We start from the raw sequence: 26,794 nt of genomic DNA on the forward strand, positions 1-26,794 counted from the left end.
GGCTATATGTAAATCATAGAACCTTTAACAACAAAAAAAAAGACACCATGCTATAGGGTAGGCTATGCCTAATTTGTTATAAAATAACAAATAACTTACATAAAGTGTAAATAGGTATACAAAACTGGAAACAAGTAAACGTGTACAATATATAACCAAATAAATAAGAAACGTAGAATGTTTATTAGCAAAATGAGTAAGAAAGCTTGGAGGCGCGGCATACACCTTGATGCCAAATAAAATAAATAAATGACGCAGAGTTTAAATAAAGTAAAAATCAGCAAACAATGTGGAACCAATTAAATAAGAAAAAAAACTTCCAAAATCACCTTAGATAAACGGCTAAAGTCATCAGGCTTCTCAAAATCCAAAATATTGCCAAACAGGTGCTTTTGCATCTTGTTTCGAAACTAAATCATCCGCGATCGTCTTGTCTGTATGTCACGAACCCAGGAAGTAACTCGTTGTAGTCCCTACCAGCTGTTATTGTAGGCATTAAACTGCCATAATTTTAAAAGACGATATCCCCGTTTCAATTGAACTTTCAACTTCGTAACTTTGCAGATATTGTTTATGCTCAAACAGCAACATTACACACAAATTAACGTTTAAAAAAGTGAAATCGCAATCAACCACCCCTTTAAGGTTCTTTCCCACTCCCATTGCACTCTCTCCATATCTGTACTTTCAAAAAAAAGTTCAAAAAAGGTTTGACATGACAAAATGTGATTTAAAAAAAAAAAAAAAGTTTCGTGGGCAATACAACCATGAGCTCATTACCACCAACCCCTGATAACAAGAAAAGGTGTGCTGTTAAGATCAGATCGCCACGATATTTCAGAAAGATCTGCAGAGCTGCAGGTGCTACACAGCCAGAAACACCATAAAGCTTGACACATTGTATCATTGAGACCTATGTTTCAGTAAATGCTCTTTTTGGACTGAGCAGGACATTTTCTGAGAGTTTTGAAGTTGCAGTGTTTTCATAGTACAGTGAACTCTGTAATATCTTTGACTTTTACCATGGGACGATGTCTTTAATTCTACGGGTCGGAGAGAGGGTGAAAATATTGATAACAGAATAAGTGAACTTCAGCGAAAGTTTTTCCTTATTTGTAAGCACGTAATGCTGCCTGAGCATTTCTAAACAAAGGTATATTAGAAAGCAGCCTGATATTGTAAAATCCCTTGGAATGCACCTATGATGCCTTAAAATGCTGTCTTTAGGCAGCTCACTAGGCTTTGGAACAGAGTTTTTGTTTCGCGTCCAGAATGCCTAGAGGGCAGAAGTTTTTTTTTTTGGCTAATTAGACATTTTAAGGTCATCTCCTTTGTGTTCTATAGTAGATGGGTTTGTCCTGACCGCTGTTTGTCAGAGACTCGTTCTTACAGACTTGTGAGGACTGATGTGATCCACAGCCGTTTATACCTGGTAATAGCATCCATTTGGATGGTCCAGACACACACGCGCACACACACACACACACACACACACACACACACATATTCAAGGTACAGTTAACACAGAAGCTTGATTAAAATAACAGAGAATGTTCCTGCTTCAGATGTTTTCCTTTCTTTAAAAACCCTCCCCTTCAAATCAAGTGGTCACAGGAGACACATTTGAGACGCATGTTGCTACATGTGTAAAAAGCAATCAGTTCCACAGATCCATCATGGAGAAACAAATCATGCTGGGAAGTGATCTAAGCATTCTTAAGCATGGCTCCAGTGCAGTAAGTGTGTTTAAGTGTGTGTTGGTGGATGAAGGACACTGTGCCGCTTTCATGACGTCAGCCTGTGAGGGGTGCAGTAATGTATGCAGAGACACATTATCACTCACACACACGTGTGTCTGGGGCAGTTTAAACTGTGTGTGTGTGCTTGATGGTCTGTGTGGAAGACTGAGCAGCATATGATTATGTCCCGTAGGCTTTTAGCAGGAGGAAAGGAGAAGGATGGGAAAAAAGAAACAAAATATATTTCCTAATACCTAGTGCAGTGTTTTCTATAAGATTTAGTTTTTTTCTTTTTTTTAAAATTCCATTTATTAATTTGGTTAGTTTTGTTGACATTTAAAGTATAGATATTTAAATAAGTTTCTGCATTCAAACATGATAACCTGCGAGTGACTCTTCTTAGCCAGTTAGGTGATGGAGTTACGAGTTAGTGTGATTTAACTCAACTGACTAACTGAGTGATATGTTTGTATGTATGTTTTTGTTTTCTCCTGAACCCAGCAATAACCAATAGTTTCATTTAATTATTAATTTTATTGAAATGTTCACACCTCTGCTAATAATAATAATGCTAATAATAATAAGATTATATATATATATATATTTTTTTTTTACTTATTTATGTGAACTATGATTTTTATATATACCATGCTTTTTGGACCCCATGGCATTCTTAGAAGTACAGTACCATCTTTAGTGTGTGCAAGACTGATCATGTATTGATTTTTTTCCATATGTGTCTGTGTGTGTTTTTAGCTGGTCAGACCAGTCACCTTAGTGCCTAGAGTCCCTGGAATCCCCGGCCCTTCCTCTCCACAGCCTGTCCAATCAGAAGCCAAGATGGTAATTTCTGCACCTCTCATTTACGTATGCATCCACATGCACCTCATTTACAGGCGTGTTTCAGTGTAAGCAGATTTTCCTTCAGCCCAGAGGGACCCAGAATGTACAGTCCACAACACAGACACAACAACATTGAGCTTTGTGTAGTTCCTGTGCAAGAGCACAAGAGGGCATCTGGCTGGAGTGTGTTTATGTGTTTTTACACAACCAGACCAGCACACATTGTTAAAGTAGTGTTGAAATCTAGTGACCAGCTATTTGCACGTTTAAAGAGAAATTTGTACATGCACTACTGGCCAAAAGTTTGGAGAAAGAATTATTTTTTAATGCTTTTTGAAAGAAGTCTTTGATGCTCACCAAGGCTGCATTTATTTGATCAAAAATGCAGTTATAATAGTAATATTATTAAATATTTGTACAATTTAAAATAACTGTTTTGTAATTAAATATATATTACAATGTAATTTATTCCTGTGATCAAAGCGGAATTTTCAGCATCTTTACTCCAGTCTTCAGTGATCCTTCAGAAATCATAATAATATGCTTATTTGCTGCTCAATACATTTTTTTTCTTCATCTATTTTCTGCTTAAAATGTTTGTGAAAAGCATGATACACTCGAAAGCTTGGGGTAAGTAAAATAATAATAATTTAAAAAAAAAAATCTGTTTAGCAAAGCCGCATTAAATTGATCAGTTGTGACAGTAAAGACATTTGTAGTGTTAATCCTTCAGAAATCATAATAATATGCTTATTTGCTGCTCAATACATTTTTTTTCTTCATCTATTTTCTGCTTAAAATGTTTGTGAAAAGCATGATACACTCGAAAGCTTGGGGTAAGTAAAATAATAATAATTTAAAAAAAAATCTGTTTAGCAAAGCCGCATTAAATTGATCAGTTGTGACAGTAAAGACATTTGTAGTGTTACAGGAGATTTCCATTTCAAATAAGTGCGGTTATTTTGAACTTTCTATTCATTAGAGCATCATAAAACAATTGCATCATGGTTTCCACAAAAATATTCAGCAGCACAACATTGATGAAAATAAGAACCATTATTAATAACTGAGCATATCAGTGTGTTCGAATGATTATTAGAAGAGATTTCTTTCAAAACCATTAAAAATCGTAATTATTCCAAACGTTTGTCCAGTATAGTGTATGTAAATGTTCCTTAATTTTTTACTTTTATGCAAACTGCATTTCTCAAGCTCAACCGTTTAACCCTGTTACTGAAGTTATTGCATGAAAAATCATCAAATGTGTTTGTTTTCCCTTTAATATGGGAAATGTATATTTATTAGTCTAAACTAGTCAAGTTTAGGCCAAGTTTAATATGAGCTCCTGAAAATTACCTGATTTTACTAAGACTGTTACTAAGAAAATAGACTTATTTTTCTCAAGTCTCAAGCCCTGTTTTGTACCCTATTTGTTTAAATGCATATGACCAAATACATGCTTGCTTATGCCCATGTGCATCCAAACACCAAGAAATGCACATCTACTGCATGACCAAACATTCATAACATGCACCACATCAGCATACACATACGCACATAAAACATATTCATACACCTACACCCTTATAACATATGCACCCACCCTCCAAATAACCTCCATCTACAGGAAGCACACGCACAAAACCTCAACTCATCAGAAAACATCTAATGAGCCCTCGTCAAGCAAACACCCCCTCATCTCTCTCTCTCCCCTGCCACACAGACACGGCACTTTACAAGGACTGATGATGCTGCAAAGACCACAATAATGATAATTAACTTGCTGAATTTAGAAGATTATGCTGTTAATTAGTTGCAAAATAAAGATAAGTAATAAAGGAGCAGATGGTTGAATAAAACCCTCGAGATGGAGGGCTACTGCTCTGATGGGGCTCCGATGGCAGATATGAAATATGAATCTGACTGGCCCTGCACACATTGTTCACAGTCCCTCTTGTTTCTCTCTCTCTCTCTCTCTCTCTCTTTCAGTCTTTCGCTCAGCCCTTGTGTGACTTGTTCCACGTGAATAATTTCTTTCTGGTCATGTAGAAACGTGGAGTTCGGGAAGGGTATTGCTCTATAAACTAATTTGCTAGATAGATTGGTCTGCCGAGAATGGCTGTTAAAATAATGTTCTTTTCTTGTTTTTCATGAAAATGAATGCGTCCTCCGTCCCTGTGGCCATGGTTACACACCTCACCTGCTGTGTGGGCGTTTGTTAACTCTCGCGCTCGACTGCTTTCGGGCCACATCATGGTTTCCTGCAAAGGGTTTTTTAAAAAACCAAGTCAGCTTAGAAAAAAATTATCTGTGGAGATATAAAACTTCTCAGCATCTGTCATTCTGAAGACTGGATATTTGTGTTTCACGTTAACTGAATTTTAGCTAGTTGTCTAAGTTCTCATTTTAATTGAGTGTATATACTAATGTTACTAAAACTGAAATAATTAGTAAAACTATATAGACATTAATCAAAAACAACTAAAAATGATGAAAACTAACTACAATTAAAATGAAAACAGAAAATATAGCTGTAATATAAAAACCAATTCAAAAATATGAATAAAAAAACTTTCAGTGATACTAAAATAACGCTGCATAAAATATATGAGAGGGTTAGACATTAATTTATCGATTTATCTACATTATTGTTCAAATATTCACTGAAGTCCCTGTGTTTTTATAAACTGGTTTTGTAAATATATTTTAGTAAAAGTAATTGTAAAAATCTTTTTTTTATTTGTATATTTATATATTTTAAATATTTTTGCATTATAAAAAATATAAAAGCTTCGACCTAAGCAACATTTCATTTGAAAAAAAAGTATTTAATTTATATTATAAATTAATTTAATTTAGTTTTTTTATTCAATTAAATTTTCAGTAAAATATTAAGTTTTATATTAAATCATTTTAATTCTTTAAACTTTTAAACATTAGAGCAGAGAATATTCAGATCAAGTGCTTAAATATCGATGTTTATATTGAATGTCATAAAAATGCTGAAAAAATATTGAGAGATTTTGAACTTTCACAAATCAGAAGTTGAACGACTTCTGATTTTTTGAAGTCGACTTTTATGTGATGAAAGTCGAGTCGAAATCGACTAGTCGCTGATGACGTCATTAATGAACAAATAAGTCTGGAGCTGTGAAAAACACCTTGTGCACAGCTATGGCATATATAACAGCTTTTTTATCAGTTCTTTTGTCTTTAAGTCGTTATATTTCTCACAGATTTCTGCTCATTCTAAATCAGATACAGATAAAGTAGCACAGTAAAGACTACATTAATATGAATGCATTAGTGAGAGCGATTGTGTGTCTGAATTAATTCTGCCTGGCAGCATCTCTCTACTAGTAGTGAAGCTGTGGGATTTAGTTATTAAGAAATATATGCTTGAACTTTTCAGTTTCTAAGCTATTTTATTGAGAAATCACAGAACAGTGTTGACAATACATTTCCGCCCTGAATGATTCTGTGCGTGTGATGTACGCGCTACTGTCTGTAGCCTATGTGTGCGTTACAGTGCAGCAGCGCATTAGATTAGAACGGCGATTAACTTACCTGTACAATAAGCTGTTTAAAACATGCATTCTACAGTTCAATTTCGAGCATCCAGTAATATTATCACACATGTCTTGTGGAGCGCTTTCAGAGTATGCATATATTTGTCATTTGAACTGTTTGGAAACGGAGCGTAAATGTGGAAGTCCTTCAAAGATTTCTAATCATGTTGCACCCTCTATTGGACCAGTGACTAGTCGACGTCAAGCTTAAAGCGTCATGGCAGAGCATTGAAGTTGATTAGTCGGTGCAACCCCTACTCCATAGTGAAGAGAAAAGCTCTTGGCGCTGAGGTCTCTGTGCTGCACACGCTACAGTACACCAGGGAAAGGCAGTTTTCCCTGACAAGAGAAAATCACAGGCATCTCCAGGGAATAGGGAATTAGCTACGACAGCTCTTACTCCTGTGGAAGAGCTCTGAGGGAAGCATCTGTTTAAAGCTGTGATGAATATGTTGTTTTAATCCTTGCCTCTGGTTTTCCGCAGAAGTTAATTATTCTAATCTTCAGTTCTCGCCTCTCTCTAATGTAGTTTAGCCTCCTGATCCCAGAGAGAAAGGGAGAGAGATAGTTTTGCGAGAAATGTTTTTCCTCATTTCACTGCAGTTATGCTGGAACTATAGACAAACATGCTGAAGAGAGGGAGATTTTATGGTTAAACGCTATGCGAATAGGCAGATTTTTGACTGTCGGCATAAAGTCTGTTGCATGTTGCAACACTGCAGCTTATTGTGGCCAGAACCTCCCAGTTAGACTGGAAGGGCCCTCTGACTGTCATTTAACATGGCCAACCACAGTTCGGTGTTTTGAATGTGACATTTACAGTGGGTAAATGTGAAATAGGACTCAAAGCAAGCAGACAAAACAGTTGTATTCTTAAGGTGACAGTGTTTTGAAGCCAGCTGATTTGACCTCTGTCTCTCACCTGCAGAAGCTGAAGGCGGTCCTCAGTCAGCAGATCCCTCAGGTAACCAACGGCGATGCAGGTGACATCCAGAGCAGCTCGGCCAGTGAGACTCCGCCCCCGGCCCCGCCTCCAGCTGAGGAGCCACGCCCAAAGTCACTACAGCAGCCGGCTACATCCACTACAGAAACGCCTGTATGTACTGACTGGGTGTGAACAGTGTTCTCCTGTATTAAATGTCTCTTGCAAATAATCCCAGAAGTAGTTAGGTATCATATAACTAACACTGAACAACGGGTTAACAAGTAATGTTAATTTTTGGGTATATATCATATTTTTAACATTTTAGATATAAAAGAAATTAATGTATTATGAGCCAGTATAAATTAACATTGAAGAATAGTTGGGAAGCGTTTTTGAAAGGGTTGTTTTTTTTCTTTGATCAAAAATAGAATAGAATAGAATAGAAGTTTTATTGTCATTGGTTTTGAAACAACGAAAGGCTGTTTAGCAGCTCACAAGGTTTGTCATAATAAAAAAAGACAGACACAAGTACAGATTTAAATAGAGATATTAAACAAGAAGGGAGGTAACCCAGAAGGTAATATATACAATGATGTGATATACAAGTGCAATATCGTACTATAACATATATACAATGGATTGTTTCAGACAGAGTACTTTGTGCAAATATACAATGTAGTGCTGAAAACAATATACATAATCTGTGCATACTAAATATTAAGGAGAGTAATATATATTTGTACATATATACACACACACTCTCATATATATATATATACTATATATATATATATATATATATATATATACTGCATATATATATATATTTATTTGTTCTGTACATACATGCATACAATAAATATAACAGTAGTTTGTATAAACATATATAAAGATATGTATATAGTATATGTAAAATTATTTAGTGCAAATATGCAGTGTATGGTATTGCACTTGTAGTTCCTGAGACACAGGTTTGATGTGCACTAGTCATTTGGGAGAGGTAGGAGGAGGGTTTATGCGTTTGACTGCCTGAGGGAAGAAGCTGTCTTTTAATCTGTTAGTCTTTGTTTTGATTGTTCTGTATCTCTTCCCAGAGGGCAGAGGGGAGAACAGGTGATGTCCAGGGTGAGTGGTGTCCATTATAATACAGCTGGCTTTCTTTCTAAGATGGCCAGTGTAAATGTCTTTGAGGGGAGGTAGTGTCGTACCAGTGATACGCTCTGCTGCCTTCACCACTCGCTGTAGGTCCTTCCTGTTCACTTTTGTGCAGTTGCTGAACCACACCGTGATGCAGTAAATCGGGAGGCTCTCTATTGTTGACCGATAGAAATTGGTCAGCAGGTGATGAGGGAGGTGAGCATGTTTTAGCTTCCTGAGGAAGTAGAGTCTCTTCTGGGCCTTCCCCACCTGATGGAAGATGTGTGCAGACCAGGTGAGGTCGGCCGAGATGTGCACACTAAGGAACTTAAAGCTCTCTATCCTCTCTACCTCCTTTCCATGAATGCAGAGGGAAGAGTGCTCAGTGTGCTTTGATCTTCTGAAGTTCCTTGGTTGTAGAGATGTTTAAGTCCAGATTATTGAGGGAACACCATTCTGTCAGATGCTGAACCTCCTTCTTGTAGGCAGTCTCATTATTGTCCGTAATCAGTCCTATTATGGTGGGATAATCAGCAAACTTGACGATGGTGTTGGTAGAATGGATGGGGGAGCAGTCGTGTGTGAAGAACGAGTAGAGGGCTGAGGACACACCCCTGTGGTGTGTGCCAGTGTTCAGGATGAGAGTGGATGATGTGTGACCTCCCATTCTGACATTCTGGGGTCTGTTGCTTAGAAAGTCCAGTATAGTATAATATAGTGAAAACAGTAAATTTTGAAATACAGTGGGGAAAATATTTATTTGATCCTCTGCTGATTTTGTAAATTTGCCCATTTACAAGGAAATTAAGGGTCTGTAATTTTATGGTAGGTTTATTTTAACGTATAGACAGAATACCAACCAAAAAAATCCAGAAAAAACACATAATATATAGGTTAGAAATTGATTTGCATTTCAGTGAGTGAAATATGTATTTGTTCCCCAAACAAAACATGATTTAGTACTTGGTGCAGAAACCCTTGTTGGCAAGCACAGAGGTAAGACGTTTCTTGTAGTTGGTCACCAGGTTTGCACACATCTCAGGAGGGATTTTGATCCATTCCTCTTTACAGATCCTCTCTAAGTCCTTAAGGTTGCTTGGCTGTTGTTTGGCAACTCGAAGTTTCAGCTCCTTCCACAGATTTTCTATAGGACTGAGGTCTGGAGACTGGCTAGGCCACTCCATGACCTTAATGTGCTTCTTCTTGAGCCACTCCTTTGTTGCCTTGGTGGTATGTTTCGGGTCATTGTCATGCTGGAAGACCCATCCATGACCCATCTTCAATATTCTGGCTGAGGGAAGGAGGTTTTCGTCCAAGGTTTTGCAGTACATGGCCCTGTCTATTTGCCCCTCAATGTGGTGAAGTCATCCTGTACTAATGTTTCCACCTCCGTGCTTGACTGTAGGGATGGTGTTCTTGGGGTCATAGTCAGCATTTCTCTCCCTCCAAACACAGCGAGTCGAGTTAATGCCAAAGAGCTCAATTTTGGTCTCATCTGACCACAGCACTTTCTCCCAAGCCTTCTCTGAATTATTTAGATGTTCTTTGGCAAACTTTAAACGGGCCTGTACATGTGCCTTCTTGAGCAGGGGGACCTTGCGGGCGCTACAGGATTTCAGTCCATTGCGGCGTAGTGTGTTACCAATGGTTTGCTTGATGACTGTGGTCCCAACTACCTTAACATCATTAACAAGCTCCTCCCGTGTAGTTCTGGGCTGATTCCTCACCTTTCTCATGATCATCCTTATCCCATGAGGCGAGATCTTGCACGGAGCTCCAGACCGGGTGTGCCTCGCACGTCCTAAAAAGTGAAGCTGCGGGCTCTTTGATCGCCCCCCTGGTGGCTGGCTGCAGTACAGGTCATAAACTCTGCCCTCTCCATGTAAACGAATGGGACTTGAGTCAAAATAAAAAAATTAATTACGCTTCCAATACAATTTTCCGAAAGATGGTTTTGGTCATTTAAGGTAGTTGTTATCATGCTGATATATGTTAAATTGTTCGTTTTTGTGATAAGTTTGATTTTAGCTAGTAATTTGATGCTATAAAAACGGGACGTGTCGTTATGGTTGATTGGGTCTGCGGGAGTTTGATACCACGGCTCCACCTCACAACACTACTGCGCAGACTCTGGATCCAAACGAATCTCTACTGCGCAGACTCGGGCTCCAAATGACGTCATTTACTCAAGATGGCAGTGGCCATACTGAGATGCTTTGGCTTCAGTTTTCTATAGTGGAAGGAATAGGAGACGCATTGTCCATCTTTTTTTACAGTCTATGCTCCAGATCAAGGCCGATTGATGGTTGTTTTGTGTTTCTTCCATTTCCGAATAATCGCACCAACAGTTGTCTCCTTCTCACCAAGCTTCTTACTGATGGTCTTGTAGCCCATTCCAGCCTTTTGTGCAGATCTACAATCTTGTCTCTGACATCCTTTGACAGCTCTTTGGTCTTGCCCATGGTGGTGTGAGATGTTAGAATGGAAGATTCAAGAGTGTGTGGACAGGTGTCTTATAAACCTAACGAGCTGACATTAGGAATAACTTCTTAAGTCCCCTCCACACGGAGACGCGTTTAGCTGTATACGCATACATTTTGTATCGTATAGACGTTTCTTCCAGACGGATCCGGCGTCTTGGGAGAGTGAAACCGATATTTTTTGAAACCGGGTCCCAGAGTGGATAAATAAAAAAAATTGTTTTCTTGTGGACAGCGAATCCGTATATTTTCTGAAACGATGATGTCATCAGCCCACATCTTGCCCCTGATCAGTCACCGCTACGTCACGTAACAGCAACAACAACATGAACAAACACTGAACGATTGTCTTCTTATTAACTAACATTAACACAGATTAATAAATGTATTGTTCCATGTTCGTTTGTATACCGCGTGCAAGGTTTATGCTCATAGTCCAAGTCTTCTCCTCTGTTTTTAGTGTATCTCTGTGGCAGAATTACAGCGCCACATACTGGTCCGGCATGTATATTACATCGTTTTGTGTCGGTTTTGTGGTTTCGTGTGGATGCAGATATTTCTTGAGACGAGGGGGAAAAAAAGATCGGATAGGGAAAGCTAAGGCTTCGTGTGGACGTAGCCTTAAAGTGACAGGACTAATCTGTGTTCCACATGGGCACATAACCAATCTGTAGGAGCCAGAATTCTTGCTGGTTGGTAGGGGATCAAATACTTATTTCACTCACTGAAATGCAAATAAATTTCTAACCTTTATATAATGTGTTTTTTCTGGATTGTTTGGTTAATATTCTGTCTCTATCCGTTAAAATAAACCTGCCATAAAAATTACAGACCCTTCATTTCTTTGTAAGTGGGCAAACTTTCAAAATCAGCAGGAGATCAAATAAATATTTTCCCCACTGTATTATTACAGACGTATTTTCAAATATTATTACGATTTAAAATAACACTTTATTTTAAATCGAATGATCCTTCAGAAATCATTCTAAAATGCTGATTTGCAGTTTATTATTATTATTAATTGTATTTATTTATTGTGCTACTTACTATTTTTTTGTAAAAACCATGATACTTTTTTCAGAAGTCTTGAATGAATAGAAATGTATTTGAAATATATATTTTTAAATGGTAGTGTGTGTTTATAAATAAACATTAAGTTAGACTAATAAATGCTTTAAAAAATGTGTTGTTCGTTGTAAGGTCATGATAGCTAATGCAGGTTAGCAAATTCTACCTTATTGTGAAGTTTTACCAACAATTGCTTTGTCAAACATTTAAAAATGTAAAAAGAGAATTATTAATATTTTTAAAACATCTAATCAAATGCAACACACATTTCCGTGGTCATGTAAATATTTATGGCTGGTAAGTTTTCTGTTTTCGTGGGCCATTGGTGGGTGCAGCCCTTGATTTAATACTAAATCTAATAAGGTCTTAATTGATTTGTGTTTGGTTGTCGGCCTGTGCAGATGTCTCCCGCCCCTCCAGCCCAGCACACAGCCAGCACAGGTGGGCGGCGGCGGAGAACCACCAGCGAGGACCCAGACGAGAAGAGACGGAAGTTTCTGGAAAGAAACAGAGCCGCTGCATCTCGCTGCAGGCAAAAGAGGAAAGTCTGGGTGCAGAATCTGGAGAAAAAAGCAGAAGACTTGAGCAGCATGAACGGACAGCTACAGGTGAACGGACAGCTACACACACACACACACACATCAGACTGTCTTCGAGTGCATTTGAGAGCCAGACAAAGATGGTGATGAAGTCATTAATGTAAATTAAGAAGTGTGTTTGCATGACAGCCACGGCATGATTGTTGGAGTCTCCTGCATCGATATGGCCCTGTCAATAAAGACGTTTCCTCCAGATGTCATCGGCACACAAGCGTGTCGTCTGTTCTGTCGGAGCGTTTGTGAGCTGCCCTAGAACTCTCTGAGGGAAAGCCGTCTCTTTCTCAACCCCCGTTTTGTAGCAGGCAATTAGGATCCGCCACTGACAAGTTCGAAACAGTTCACGTAACCGTTGTCTCTGCTGATAACGGAGAGTGCGGCTCGGCGCCGGCACGTTCCAGACAATTTAATGAGATGTGCCACTGTTTATTTGCGCGCTGTCTTTTTTATTTGTCCGTTCAAACAAAGCGCAATGGTTTCGAGACGGGGTGGGGGAAGTGCGATTAATGTGTGGCTTATATGAAGGAATAAACTAACATGAAACAGATGGAGAACTGAAGAAGGGTGTTGGGTGTAGAACAGAATGTTTTGCGAGCTTGATCAGAGAGAAGGTGTGCATTTATCAGCGCTGATGGGCTGGTGTAATTGTCCCTCTCTGCCCCGTTGGCCCAACTGATCGGAGCGTAGAGCACTAATGATGCTCAATTACGTTAACATCATCCTTAACTGGCTTCTTAACGAGGTGTCAGGGTTTGCCGACCAGCGCACGGCAGCACTCGAGCCAAACATCCCCCATGTGCTGTCTTTATGGATGCAGCCGGTCTGTGAAAACATTAAATACTTTAATGGCCTGAACAGGCCTGATCTTACTGCTTCGCCATCTCACTGAAAACAGCTCCAGGGACAGTTGAGATTCGTCAGATTTTAGACATTTCGTTTGATGTTTTTTGTCGAAAGGCACAAAGGGTGGACCATACCTGAAGCCATATGTTAGTTTACATGTTCCATGTCATCGAAAGTTCATAATAACATGAATGCATACATTTGAATTATGGTAAAACACATGGTAGCAAAATTATATTTAACTTCCAGAGCATGTTAAATTGTTCTTTCTTCCTTTCAAATATCAAAATCGGTGTAAATTTGGATATTTGGTCAATCAGGGTTGTGGCGACAAGTATTTATTTTGTGATAAATACTTGTCGACTGCATGATCCTGTTTATAACACTACTTCTCACCTGATGTATAACACACTGATCTACATAAAACACTGATTTGAAATTACTTATTATATGAGAAGAAACATGTACAGAGAGACATGCACTTAGCACAGGTAATTATTTGCCTGGAGTAAAAGTCAAATGTGTCATTATAAAAACATTTCTGACCAGAGTTGACCAGTCAACTTCCAGAAAACTAGGCTGATTATTATTTATTACAGTAAATATTTATCTATCAGCCATTTGCCACACTGCTCTGTAGATATCGGCATGGCAATTGAACACCCATACCGGTCCACCGCAAACGTGCGCGTCCTATTTTAGGATATTTAATATCGGTGCCCCTAAGCCTTATGAGTTATTTTCCAGTACCTAATAATAAAAACCTGTGGTCAAGCTGAGCTCCGAACGCCATTACTGAATGGCTGAATATTGGAGTCTTGGGTGCATTTTGATGTGATGTGGAATACCGAAAAAAGAGAAGGAGGGAGGGAGGCCGACTTTGTGGTCGTAATGGAAGATGGCAGTTTGTGGTGAACGTTGCCATAGTGTCTAAAACAGCTGTGTTTAAATCTGCAAACCGTACCAGCACTGCCAAGATAAAACAGATGGATTGAAATAAACTGGCTCGCGTTTAGACTGCTACATTAAACGTCGGCCATGTTTCTGAGGAACACAGAAATCTTTTAAATCTGCTGCATTGTGCCCTTCTTTCGCACCCGTTCGGTTCTCTGTAAAGTCACCTTCACTGTTAAACAGCCTGTCTTTAGTGCATGCAGATCTGCACAGCCCCATGGGAGTCCTAACGGCAGACGAGAGTAAATCTCACCAGAATGGGCGACAGTGTTTCGCTGACGGAGGGGAGCGCTCTCTCTGTGTTTCTCTCTCCTGGGACTCTGCCATTAAGCAGCTATAATTGTGTCCCAAAAAAGCTTAAATGAAGAAGAGCTAATGATCCTTTTCTGTTGATTCCTCATCTTCTTCCTCTCTGTCCAGAATGAGGTGACTCTTCTGCGTAGCGAGGTGGCCCAGCTGAAGCAGCTCTTACTGGCTCATAAAGACTGTCCCGTGACACTCCTGCAGAAGAAATCAGGATACCACCGTGAGTGCCCTCATCACCGAAACACATTCACACTGTCCATGAGGCTATCATTAGTAAATAACTTTTAATAAACCATTCGTTACTGGTTTGAAATCATTTGATGAATCCTTCTCTGAACTGAGTCAAACCAGTTACTTAATCAACATATGATTCATTTACTCATGAAAATGTGTAAATGGACCACTAACTGAAAAATTGACTGTTTGTTTGTTATTGTCCTCTTGCATTATTGACAAACTATTTTCCTGTTGGACACTGTAAAGCTGCTTTGACACAACCAGAATTGTATAAAGCGCTATACAAATAAAGGTGAGTTGACTTGACTACTAGGATTCTATGGCAGTGTTTTCCAACCCTTTTCTACGGTGGCCGAGAGAGCTCAACACGCTGCAAATTAAAGAAAAAAATACATGCAATAGAAAAAGCACCAGCGAAAGAAAACATCTTCAGTTTGACAACACTTGCACTGCGAATACTCACAACACAACCAAATACAGAAACGCGCTGCAAATACACACAGACCACATAGGAAATGTTAAATGGATCCGCAACAAGTGACGAACCTGGCTGGGACATGCTTATCAATGTCTGCTCTGAAAGATGAGATTTTTGTTTATTTTTTGTTTAAATAAGCTGTCAAAATACACAATTACTGTAACTGTGAAACGTTATGTAAGCTGGCTGACTAACTTTTACAACTTCCTTTACGAAAATCAACCATGGTTTTGCTATTAAAAGAAAAAAAAAACATGGTGTAGAATATATTATATAGTATGTGGTTAAACCACGGTAACCACAAATGAACCATGGTTTTGCTACATTACCATTTGTATAACCACAGTTGTACAAATACCATGGTTAAACTATGGTTAATCAATACGCCAAAAGACATGGTTACTACATTTTTTACTATAATGAAACCATAGTTAATTTTCATATGGGTTGTTGGGGTCCCCGTCCCCTTGAAACATTACCATTGTGGTCTGTGCTACTTGCAACGCTTTTCTGTATTTGGTCGTGTTGTGCATATTTGCAGCGTGTTTCTGTATTTTTAGTATTTGCAGCACATGTGTTGTCAAACTGATGAAGATTTTTCTTAATTTGCTTGTGCTTTTTCTATTTGCATGTGTTTTCTTAAGTTGCAGCGCATTGAGCTCTCTAGGCCACCGTACTATTCCCAAACAAACCTGATTCAACTCATTAGTAGAGACTCCGGACATGGACCGGACATGGACCGGACATGGATGGCTAGGATAAGGGAGACATACAAAAAGTGTATTTCTTAACCCTCCAAGAACAGGGTTAAGAAACACTGTCCCAGCTGGTTGCTTACTGGCCCAAGTCAAAAGAGCCTGAGATTTCATTCACAAGGCCAGAATCTCAACTGGCAATGAGTTTCTAAATTTTGCTCAGGGTTCAAAACCACATCTAATCTGCCTGAATGCTTTTCTCTTGTTTCTTTGAAAATGAACAAACTTCTCTGGACTGACAGCTCTGTCTAATGGGTTGGTAATGGGTGCCGGTTTTTTTTCCCCCTCAAATTTGTTGAGTTTGTTTTTGACTATAACAGGTGAGTGTTATTCCTAATGAGTTAGGTTTTTGATGAAATGTGAAGTGGAATGTGAACTAGCCCTGAGTGTGAAATAACACAGATTCATCTTGTCTTATTATTACCGCAGAACGCCGAGGACTCAAATATTTGCCCAACAGCGATGTTGGCTAACAAAATGATCCCCGCTGTATGTGGCGCTGTCCTGTTTAAGATGAGTGATAAAGAGGCATTCAGAAACCGAGGGCTGCTTTTGTTACACGCACGTCTTCGGCCGTTACGCTTTAATGACACCTTGTGAGATGTGCAGATCTGCGGCTCGTCTGCCATATGCAGCCACTTCATATCAATTAGCTGTTGTCACAGGGATGGAGAAGCGGTTGTGGGAGCGATTGCATGTGCACGACTGCCGGCAGCATTTCTATGACACTAAAACTTAACTGCTGCCCACGCCGCTCTGCTGGTGTGTAAGCACTTTTTGTGCATAACTTTCAACGCTTGGATTTCACAGCGTGTCCGATACGTTGCTGGCTTTGTGTGCGCGTGTGTCTGCGTTTGGCTCATTTTGTAACCCAAGGCTGACTTGTATTGACAATGATTGCTTCCAAAATGAGTGTATTATAGCGGAGAGCCTGACAGAAGTGCCGTTTCGCAACTGGGATGCGCCGCTGCAGCTGTGCAGTTCATTATGCGCCGGCATTGTTAAGCACCTTGACTGACAGGTCTCATGCATATTATGAGCAGGATGCTTGTCGGGTGAGATTGTGTTGTCAGGGAGCGGTTCATTTGGTCGGTCTTGGCGAGGTAGAGGAGGGTACGGAGATGATCGAAACCATTCCTCAATCCTGTTTATGCTGCCAATGTCACCGAACACCGCGAGGGGTCATATATTAGTCACCTGTGCAAATGAGACTCGCAGAAGAGCATCGTTCCGTCTTTGCAAACAATGCCAGTTTGTGCCACATTCATCGCAGGACAGAGAAGCAGCAGATGGTCATCACTTGTCAAAGAACGGTCTTAATACGGTGAAAAAGTGCAGACGTCAGTGCAGGTTTCATTCGGTCACCTGAATGCTCCCGTCTTGTTTGCTTCAGTACAGTCTGTTAGGCCTGAAATATATGAAAATCGCATTGTATCTGGTTGGGACAGGTGTAAAATATGGCCGACGAGATCCCGCTTGGCAAAGCGTTTTCATTTGTGATTGCATGCTTAAGTAAAGTATGTTTCTGGCCTTAATCTCTCTGCCCTGGTAGCAGGTGGGGGAAAATTACCCAGACTGCCCTGCAAACAGGGCAGGCCGTGCCTCCGTTTGGCATTGCACAAGCCCCATCTGCTCACAGTGGAGATGATCCGAGAGGAGGTGAGCGGAGAGCGGTCTCCAGAGCATGTAATGCTGTGTATGATAATATATCACCCCCTTTCCTGGTTAATACCATTAGGAGTAATTACAGATGCCTGAGCATGGAGCCGAAGAGAGGAGGAAAACCAGTTCTGATTTCCGAGCTCGACCTTACATGCATGGAGCAGCGAGGATATTTGTAACCCCACGTGTTGCAAGTCACCAGACTGAAGCCCAGTCAATTCAAGACACTGGATCAGAAGCGCGCACACAGATACCCTCGCATTAATTACCAAGTGCCATTTCAGCGGTGCTTGCTTCATTAGCTATATTAATTATCATGGTAGTCTGCATTTCTATGCGAGTTAGAGCGAGAGCGAGCCTTTTTTCATTCCCTTCCTCATCAGGAGCCAATTAATTCAATGCAACTGCAGAACAGCTGGTGGCATTTGGACCGCGCATCTCTGCCGCTCTCCTGTGTGTGTATCATTAAAATCAGGTGCAGTAATTATCTGTCGCTGCAGTAGTTGGCAGGAAAGAGAGGGGATCGTGGGGAGGGGTGCGCGAGTCTGGCCGCACGCTACAGCCTCTAATATAGCCTGATGATGTTGGTTTAAAATGACATTGTAACTTTAATTAAAGGTTACAAAGCAAGCGCAGGGATTAATAAAAGACAAAGCATTGGACTGGGAAAGTCTTTAATCGCAATCATGCCAGCAACTCATCTGCTGCGAAAGAACTTTAGATGTTCGCGGGGTCAGAACAGAGCTTTCTCCCGCCACACCATCGCTCGTTAGCATAGACAGTTAGTTCCTGACGGTAGATGTCAACACTACAGCTCAAGAGTCATCAGTCACATGGTGATTACGGGTCAGGTGAGGCTAAAACCGAGATGGCGCCATACTTTCAGGGGGCTTGTGAAGATTTAACGTTAAAGATCAGAACAAGCGCTACAGATCCTGAGTGACAAATTTCCTCGTCGCTAATTCACAATAAAAATATAATCATAATAACTAAAACGCTTAGTTTTTAAACTAAAACAAAACGCTTGTTTTGTTTACTGTGTTGAGACGTGCTGAAGTAGCGTTTGGTCTCGTACTGTATCGCATACCTTACCAGTGTCATGCGCTTGCTTAGCCCTTTGTTGTGATAAACAGTAAAGTGTGTTTAAGCGCTAGCAAAAGACAGTGTAAAGAAATACTCTTTGAGAAAAGCAGTCAATCAGCAGAAGTTAAAAGCAGATCGTAAGTGTATTTAATTTAATTTCTTGTCTCATTAGTGTTTAGCAGTTGTCGTTGCAAGGAAAACGCTTGTTTTGTTTACTATGTTGAGACTAGAGCCGTTGAGAAACAGAGTTGCGACCACTGATCTATAATAGAGATATATATGTATTATGTATAGTGTACCGGTCGTATAGCGGTCACAAGGTTCATGGAGCTCCAAACAACTCCGTGCTGTCAATATGTTTGAATGGGTTTAAATAGGATAGACAGCAGTTTCACTATATTTGCAGCAATTTCTAGTGATTATTAACAAATCATGTGCATTGATTGTGTATTGATAACTACGCTGACTACGTTATATATACGTTATACGTTATTATATTCCGGGGAGTGATGAAGAGACAGCATTAATATTTTTTTCTAATATGCTTATTATTTATATCACAATTAGCGTAGTATTTAGGGTTAAAATAGAGAAAATGTTTTTAAATTCCAATGCAGAGGCAAATTAGAGACGTTTTGGTGGCCAGAAAAATAATATTCCTATGTAATGCCATGGTTTAACCACTAGATGCCCGTATGGCTGATTAATAAATATAGCCTACAAAGATTTAGCTCTACTCTAGTTGCTGTAAAGAGTTTTAACGGTCATAATAGCTTATTTATTTATTTATTTTATGTTTTGCATTGTATATTTAGACATTATCAAACACTCAATGGGCCTCGTTCATGAAATATTCGTAAATATAGGAATAAATTCGGAGTAATTTGTGCGTAAAACGGACCTTCCCGAAAACTCTCCTCCGGATTCACAAACGATTCGTAAACTTCCGATTTGATAGTTAAACATGCGTATGTTAATGAATTCCAATGATTCGTAAATAGGTCGCTCATGCACGCTCTTTCACAATTACCGTAATCCCCGCCTATGAATTACATCTACGCAAATTGGGTGTCCAGGAACGCAGTGGAATATTCTGGTCTACTTTCTCAGGTTTGGCTCCAGTATATTGCATAAATGCAAAAAAGACTAATAGGCCATATGCCTAACAATAAATATTCAATAACATGTGTCCACCAAAGTGTTTTTAGCCAGCTCAAAAATGTCAGGCGCTCTTCGAAAAAAACGACCAGCTGATGCTGCTGGAGGACGCTTTGGTGGCACAGCGTTTTTCCAGCTGAGACGCTTTTATTGCTATAATTTGGAATATCCACGGCAGTAACGCATTACTAATATCTCATTTTGAAGAATATTACTGAATATAAAAATGCAGCAACCAGCAATGTTAACTACTCAATTGTCGTTCAATTGTTGTACAAGTAGGATGATTGGTCGGTGTAGCTTCGTATTTGTCCCGCTCCTCCTCCAATGATTGGATGGCTGGGTAAAAAGTCACAGTGACAAGCGCTGCGTTTTAACCAAAGCTAAATGGTTTATCAACTCCCAGCTACAAAAAAACAAAAACAGAGCAAACGGACTTGTAAAATATTATGATGGCAGTGCATCAAAATTCAGTGTCATCAGTTTGCCAAAAAGAACACAGAACGTTTTACGCACCATTTACACATTAATCTGGTTGTGATCTTTATTTAAGGTTTTCCTCACATTATCTAACTGCAAATATAGCATAACCGCCTATTATCTAAAACTAAACATTAACTATAACGCGTTTCATAAAATACAACTACTAGGCAGATTTCCGAAAGGTAAACGAATGCGTTAAAATGCCAAAAACTGCTGTAATTTCCTCAACTTTCTGGCGAGTGTGCTTGAGAAGCACTGAAATGAATGGGCTTCAATACAGGAACTATTGGTTGTTTGGAACTATTGGCTGCTCCATGACCCCGCATTCCTCAGTTCCTATGGAAGCCTATGGGAGTGTCGCAACTCTGTTTCTCAACGGCTCTGGTTGAGACCTGCTGAAGTTGCATTTGGTCTCGTGCATTTAATATTTAAAAAATTTAATAATTTGTTTTACATTTTAGTGTATTTTTGATCAAATAAATACAGCCTTGGTGAGCATAAGAGACTTCTTTCAAAAACAAAAACAAAATTGTAATTATTCCAAAAATTTATTTATTTATATTTTTATTTTTACTTGTAATAACTTTTTAAATAGTTGTATTTATTTCTTTTCTTTATGATTTCTGGTTTATTCTTCATACTGGAAGGTCAAGTCAAGCACTTGTCGCACATGGTGTGCTCTGGTTGTGTATTGAACATTTCAATACAAATATATTTGACACATATATTTGGTCATCTGGGTATTCCATAAACACAGAACATTTATGTACTGTGCACTGTATACATACAGTGTACATATATTATATTGCTATTTTAAACACGTCCACGGTCATTCGATTTTTTTTTTTTTTCACAGATTTAACCAACAGTAATTTAGACAACAATTAAATGCAATGTGTGTGAAAGCAGTTCAGAGTTGTCTGTGGCTGTGTGTTTCAGAGCTGGATAAGGAGGACAGCTGTGGGGAGATGTCTGTTCCCAGCAGCCCACAGAACGAGGCCATCCAGCACAGCTCCATCAGCACATCCAACGGCGTCAGCTCCTCCACAGCGGCCCCCGCATCCGGCCCCGCTCTGGGGCCCGCCGCAGACCACAGCACAGAGGAGGAAGACGACTCGCACATGGGCGGTGCTTCTTCCTCTCACACCCAGTCTTCAGGAAGCTGATCAGGCCTCTGATTGGTCGCTTTGATTCCTGGCAGCCATGTTGAAATGAGGGCGATGAGAGATGTTCCCTGGAACACTCCGGTCTCGTCTCCCCTCTGTTTTCATTTGAGCTCTTTTCAATCCAGCGCATTTTTACAAAGAGTACAGTAGTCAGGGAAGGCGCTTGGGAGGTTATGCAGAAAGTGTACTGATTGTTTTATGGTTTTTCCATTTGTGGTGTATTTATCGACTTAAGGAAGGATCGAGACGATGTGTCCAAATGTATCCGGATTCATAGTGAGAGGAAACTGACTTACTGAAGCACTATCAGAGGCTTGAAGATGGAAGATTTGGCCACTTTATAATTTATATGCGTTTTACATTTTGCACTTGAAGGTAGTGAAAGGTTTTTGTTTGTTTGTTTGACAAGCGATCATTGTTTGACACAAGCAGCTCCAGCAGATTTTAGGAGTAGCGTTAAAACAAATCTGATCGTCGGTCTTCTAGAAATAGTGACGTGTTGTTGTGTGAATGTTTCATATGGTTCTTGGCATGTTTAAGGAAGATTTTCTGACATGAATGATTGTTCATTGGGCAGTGATTGTATTCGCCAGTGCCGACTATTCAAACGCTTACTTCTGTATGTGCCATTTATTTGTTGCAGGTTATTGAAATCACAATAACACATTTCTTTTACAATTTACTTACAGTGAAGTTTTAGGTGAATTAGTGAAATAGACTTGCCTGAGAGCATTTTGAATGAAGTGATTTTTTTCCGCTTACTTGCAAAGCGGCTGACTTTGTATTTGTGGTGTCTGACTCTTAGAAACATTGAGAAAAGTTCATTAGTTCATTCTCTTTGGTTGTCTTTCTGATTACAGTGTAATTAAGGAAGCATTGTATATGCCATTATGATGAAATCATTGTATGTGATCTCTACTGGTACTATGTTTGTCTTAGGATCATGACGACAAAAAAAAATCACCTGAACAAACCTTTAAATAAGGCTTTGCGAACCGTCTTCAGCAATCCTGTCTTTAGCATAAAACTCGACAAAACTGAACATGAACTGGAGCTGCTCTTCAAAAGAATGACGGATATAAAACTCTACTGTCTTTTAAGTTCTATGAAGTTATGCTTAGTGACGATTACTAAGTAAGAAAAAATAGATGAAGTCTTTCATTATCATCCTCTTCTCTCTTTAAATCTATTGGCTTACTACTGTGTAGTTCTACAAGACTTTGCTGCATTTTGTTCTGCTTTTAAGTCAACTTGATTTTGGTTTCAAAGGTAAATTTGTATGACGGTCGTTCTGTGCTTGACCTGCATGACTGAATTCTCTAAGAGAACTGGACCAGTGTTTCAACCATGTCACTGTTGCAGTTGAACACCTTGTTACTCTTAGATTTTCAGCCGGGAAATGGCAGCTTTACAATGGGGGGGTTTTGTTCTTATTTACTAGGTCCACTTTGGAAAAAAGTGGTCGTTCTGTGCTTGACCTGCATGACTGAATTCTCTAAGAGAACTGGACCAGTGTTTCAACCATGTCACTGTTGCAGTTGAACACCTTGTTACTCTTAGATTTTCAGCCGGGAAATGGCAGCTTTACAATGGGGGGGTTTTGTTCTTATTTACTAGGTCCACTTTGGAAAAAAGGGTGTAATAATTATTGTGTTGGCGGTCAACTTGTAGCTTGTGAAAGGTATGTATAAATTATAATAAAGTTGTAATAAATCTTTTAATAGCTATTTAAAGCATCAGTCATTCTGTAGATTGTGTCATTGAATGAAACTCTTGTTTTTTTTTTCCCCTCTATTGTCTTGTATTTGTTTTATTTGAATGATATTTTGCCTTGTAAACTCTGCCATCTAGTGCGGAATCCTGGCAAATTCAGCTCTACCTTTTGTCACAGCTTTGCCTAAACATTTGGATATACTGTTGTAGCTGTTGATTTGCTGGTACGTTTTTGTGGGCAAACTGTGTTATTCATTTGGAAAACGAATATCATCCCTGTGATCGTGACGATCCCTAATCCGAGTGGCAGCCTGATTTTCTCGTTCTTTAAAATACAGTAAATAAGAAGAAAACAAATCATAACGGGTGTAAAAACAGAAAGTTGCCCTACTAATCAATCAAACCTACGTTAACAACAATGCTGGCAAGATATGCAAAGTGCTGGCTTTACGATTCATAAATTAAACAAATTTACTTGGCATACTTAGTGTAAGCAGCAACCAAAAATATAGTGAAGTCAAATTAAAATCTGTAAGGAGAACACGCATGCATTTATCAGCAATTAGTTCAGCATGTGCTGAAGTTGGCTTGGTAAACCGGTTTACCAGCAACCAACCAACAGACTAAACATTTATAGCAATGCTTGTTATGTTTGAATTACTAAAAATACACATTTCATGTCTGAGCTTTGTTTTAAACTTAAGTTAGCTCTTGTTAGATTCGTTGCTCTATCATTTGGCAGTGCGATTTGCTAATAATTTATTTAGACGTTTCTTTCGAGTATTCGCCTGTATGTTCCCAGAAGTTTTTATGAAATGCAATTTAAAAATACAAAAATGTTAATTAGTGTTACAAGATTCGATAATGTATAGAATTGGTGTGGTTTATGTAATGTAGTTAAGCAGCAAGGTGATTTGTGAACTGAATCGTTTAAAGGAACCTATTCAAATTTTTGTTCTGCTTTTAAGTCAACTTGATTTTGGTTTCAAAGGTAAATTTGTATGACGGTCGTTCTGTGCTTGACCTGCATGACTGAATTCTCTAAGAGAACTGGACCAGTGTTTCAACCATGTCACTGTTGCAGTTGAACACCTTGTTACTCTTAGATTTTCAGCCGGGAAATGGCAGCTTTACAATGGGGGGGTTTTGTTCTTATTTACTAGGTCCACTTTGGAAAAAAGTGTGTAATAATTATTGTGTTGGCGGTCAACTTGTAGCTTGTGAAAGGTATGTATAAATTATAATAAAGTTGTAATAAATCTTTTAATAGCTATTTAAAGCATCAGTCATTCTGTAGATTGTGTCATTGAATGAAACTCTTGTTTTTTTTTTCCCCTCTATTGTCTTGTATTTGTTTTATTTGAATGATATTTTGCCTTGTAAACTCTGCCATCTAGTGCAGAATCCTGGCAAATTCAGCTCTACCTTTTGTCACAGCTTTGCCTAAACATTTGGATATACTGTTGTAGCTGTTGATTTGCTGGTACGTTTTTGTGGGCAAACTGTGTTATTCATTTGGAAAACGAATATCATCCCTGTGATCGTGACGATCCCTAATCCGAGTGGCAGCCTGATTTTCTCGTTCTTTAAAATACAGTAAATAAGAAGAAAACAAATCATAACGGGTGTAAAAACAGAAAGTTGCCCTACTAATCAATCAAACCTACGTTAACAACAATGCTGGCAAGATATGCAAAGTGCTGGCTTTACGATTCATAAATTAAACAAATTTACTTGGCATACTTAGTGTAAGCAGCAACCAAAAATATAGTGAAGTCAAATTAAAATCTGTAAGGAGAACACGCATGCATTTATCAGCAATTAGTTCAGCATGTGCTGAAGTTGGCTTGGTAAACCGGTTTACCAGCAACCAACCAACAGACTAAACATTTATAGCAATGCTTGTTATGTTTGAATTACTAAAAATACACATTTCATGTCTGAGCTTTGTTTTAAACTTAAGTTAGCTCTTGTTAGATTCGTTGCTCTATCATTTGGCAGTGCGATTTGCTAATAATTTATTTAGACGTTTCTTTCGAGTATTCGCCTTTATGTTCCCAGAAGTTTTTATGAAATGCAATTTAAAAATACAAAAATGTTAATTAGTGTTACAAGATTCGATAATATATAGAATTGGTGTGGTTTATGTAATGTAGTTAAGCAGCAAGGTGATTTGTGAACTGAATCGTTTAAAGGAACCTATTCAAATTTGTCGAGTCAGACATTCGTACTCAGGAGTGGTGCAGCTCCCCCTGTATGGGATTACATCTCTGCCACAATTCTGCAATTGCACAGAATTCCACAATTCAAAAGTGCGCGAACTGAGTTTTGTGGAGAAAATGTTTGTCTCGCAAAGAAGAAAGTATTTAGTGCACGAAAATCAATTTTGCATTTAAAATACGTTTTTGGATGTGTGCAGACCTTCTCTTTTGTGCGTGCAACGTTTCACTAGCTTGGTCACCTGATGCCCGCCCTGTGCTTTCTAAATGCCAACAGCTCGCTTGCTCAACACAACCCAGTGTTACAATATGCCATAATTCCAGCCAATCAGAGACGAGGCTGCTAAATTCTGATTGGCTGCTTTGACAACCAATCACAACATTCCCTTGCATTACCTATAGACAGCAGAAGAGGAAAAATACAGTGCATGCATAATTATTATGCAAGTTGATATTCTGATCATATTTTTTTTCCAAGCACATTTGACCAATTCCAAACGACATCAATCTTAATAACTACTGTTAATCTTGTATTTGATCATTTATATAATTGATATATAATTATTCATGAAGGCTGGAAGTGAAAAATGTCATATGCAGGTGTGCATAATTATTAAGCAGATTTTCTTTTACAGATAAAATGAGCCAAAAAAAGAGATTTAACTCGGACTGAAAGTCAAAAATTATTAAATGCCCATTAGAAATATTAAAAACTACTACAATACTAGAAATTGCAAAGTTAATGCATAACCATTGGACAGCAAAATGCTCAGTGGGTCAGCAGGGTCAGTCAAAAACATGTGGAGAAGAAAAGATGCATGTTAACTGCAAAAGAATTAGGAATTAAGGTGAAGAATTAGTCTCCAGCGCCACCATTTTCCAGAACTGCAACCTACCTGGAGTCTCCAGCAGTTCAAGTTGTCAGGTTCTCAGAGACTTAGGAGAAGTATAGAATCCTAAAAAATGACCCCTACTTAATAAGAATCACATACTGAAGTGTAGTAAAATACTTGAATGCTTGACTGATTTTTTTATATAGAGAGACTTTGTAGACAGATAAGTTGAGAGTGACTCTTGAAGGACCAACACCACATCCTCTTGTACCACTTGCATCTGGCAGTAAGTTTTGGGAGTTAATTTTTAGTCCATCTCGAGATTGTATCTGTAGAAGATAACCTGTTTAATAATTATGCACACCTGAATATATGGCGTTTTTCACTTCCAGCCTTCATGAACAATTATATATCGGTTATAAGTGATTAAATACAAGATTAATAGTAGTTATTAAGATTGATGTTGTTTGGAATTGGTAAAATGTGCTTGGAAAAAAATATAATCAGAATATCAACTTGCATAATAATTATGCATGCACTGTATTTT

The 26,794-nt window shown here is 38.8% G+C and overlaps 1 pseudogene; it reads left to right on the top strand.

The window, feature by feature from the left end:
- The window catches only part of LOC107588229 (cyclic AMP-dependent transcription factor ATF-2-like), a 30,536-nt pseudogene extending 9,039 nt beyond the window's left edge, over positions 1-21,497 (top strand).
- Positions 21,498-26,794: the final 5,297 nt, after the last annotated feature.

The sequence above is a fragment of the Sinocyclocheilus grahami genome, unplaced genomic scaffold (assembly GCF_001515645.1).
Source record: "Sinocyclocheilus grahami isolate Dianchi unplaced genomic scaffold, SAMN03320097.WGS_v1.1 scaffold100.1, whole genome shotgun sequence".
Classification (NCBI taxonomy): Eukaryota; Metazoa; Chordata; class Actinopteri; order Cypriniformes; family Cyprinidae; genus Sinocyclocheilus; species Sinocyclocheilus grahami.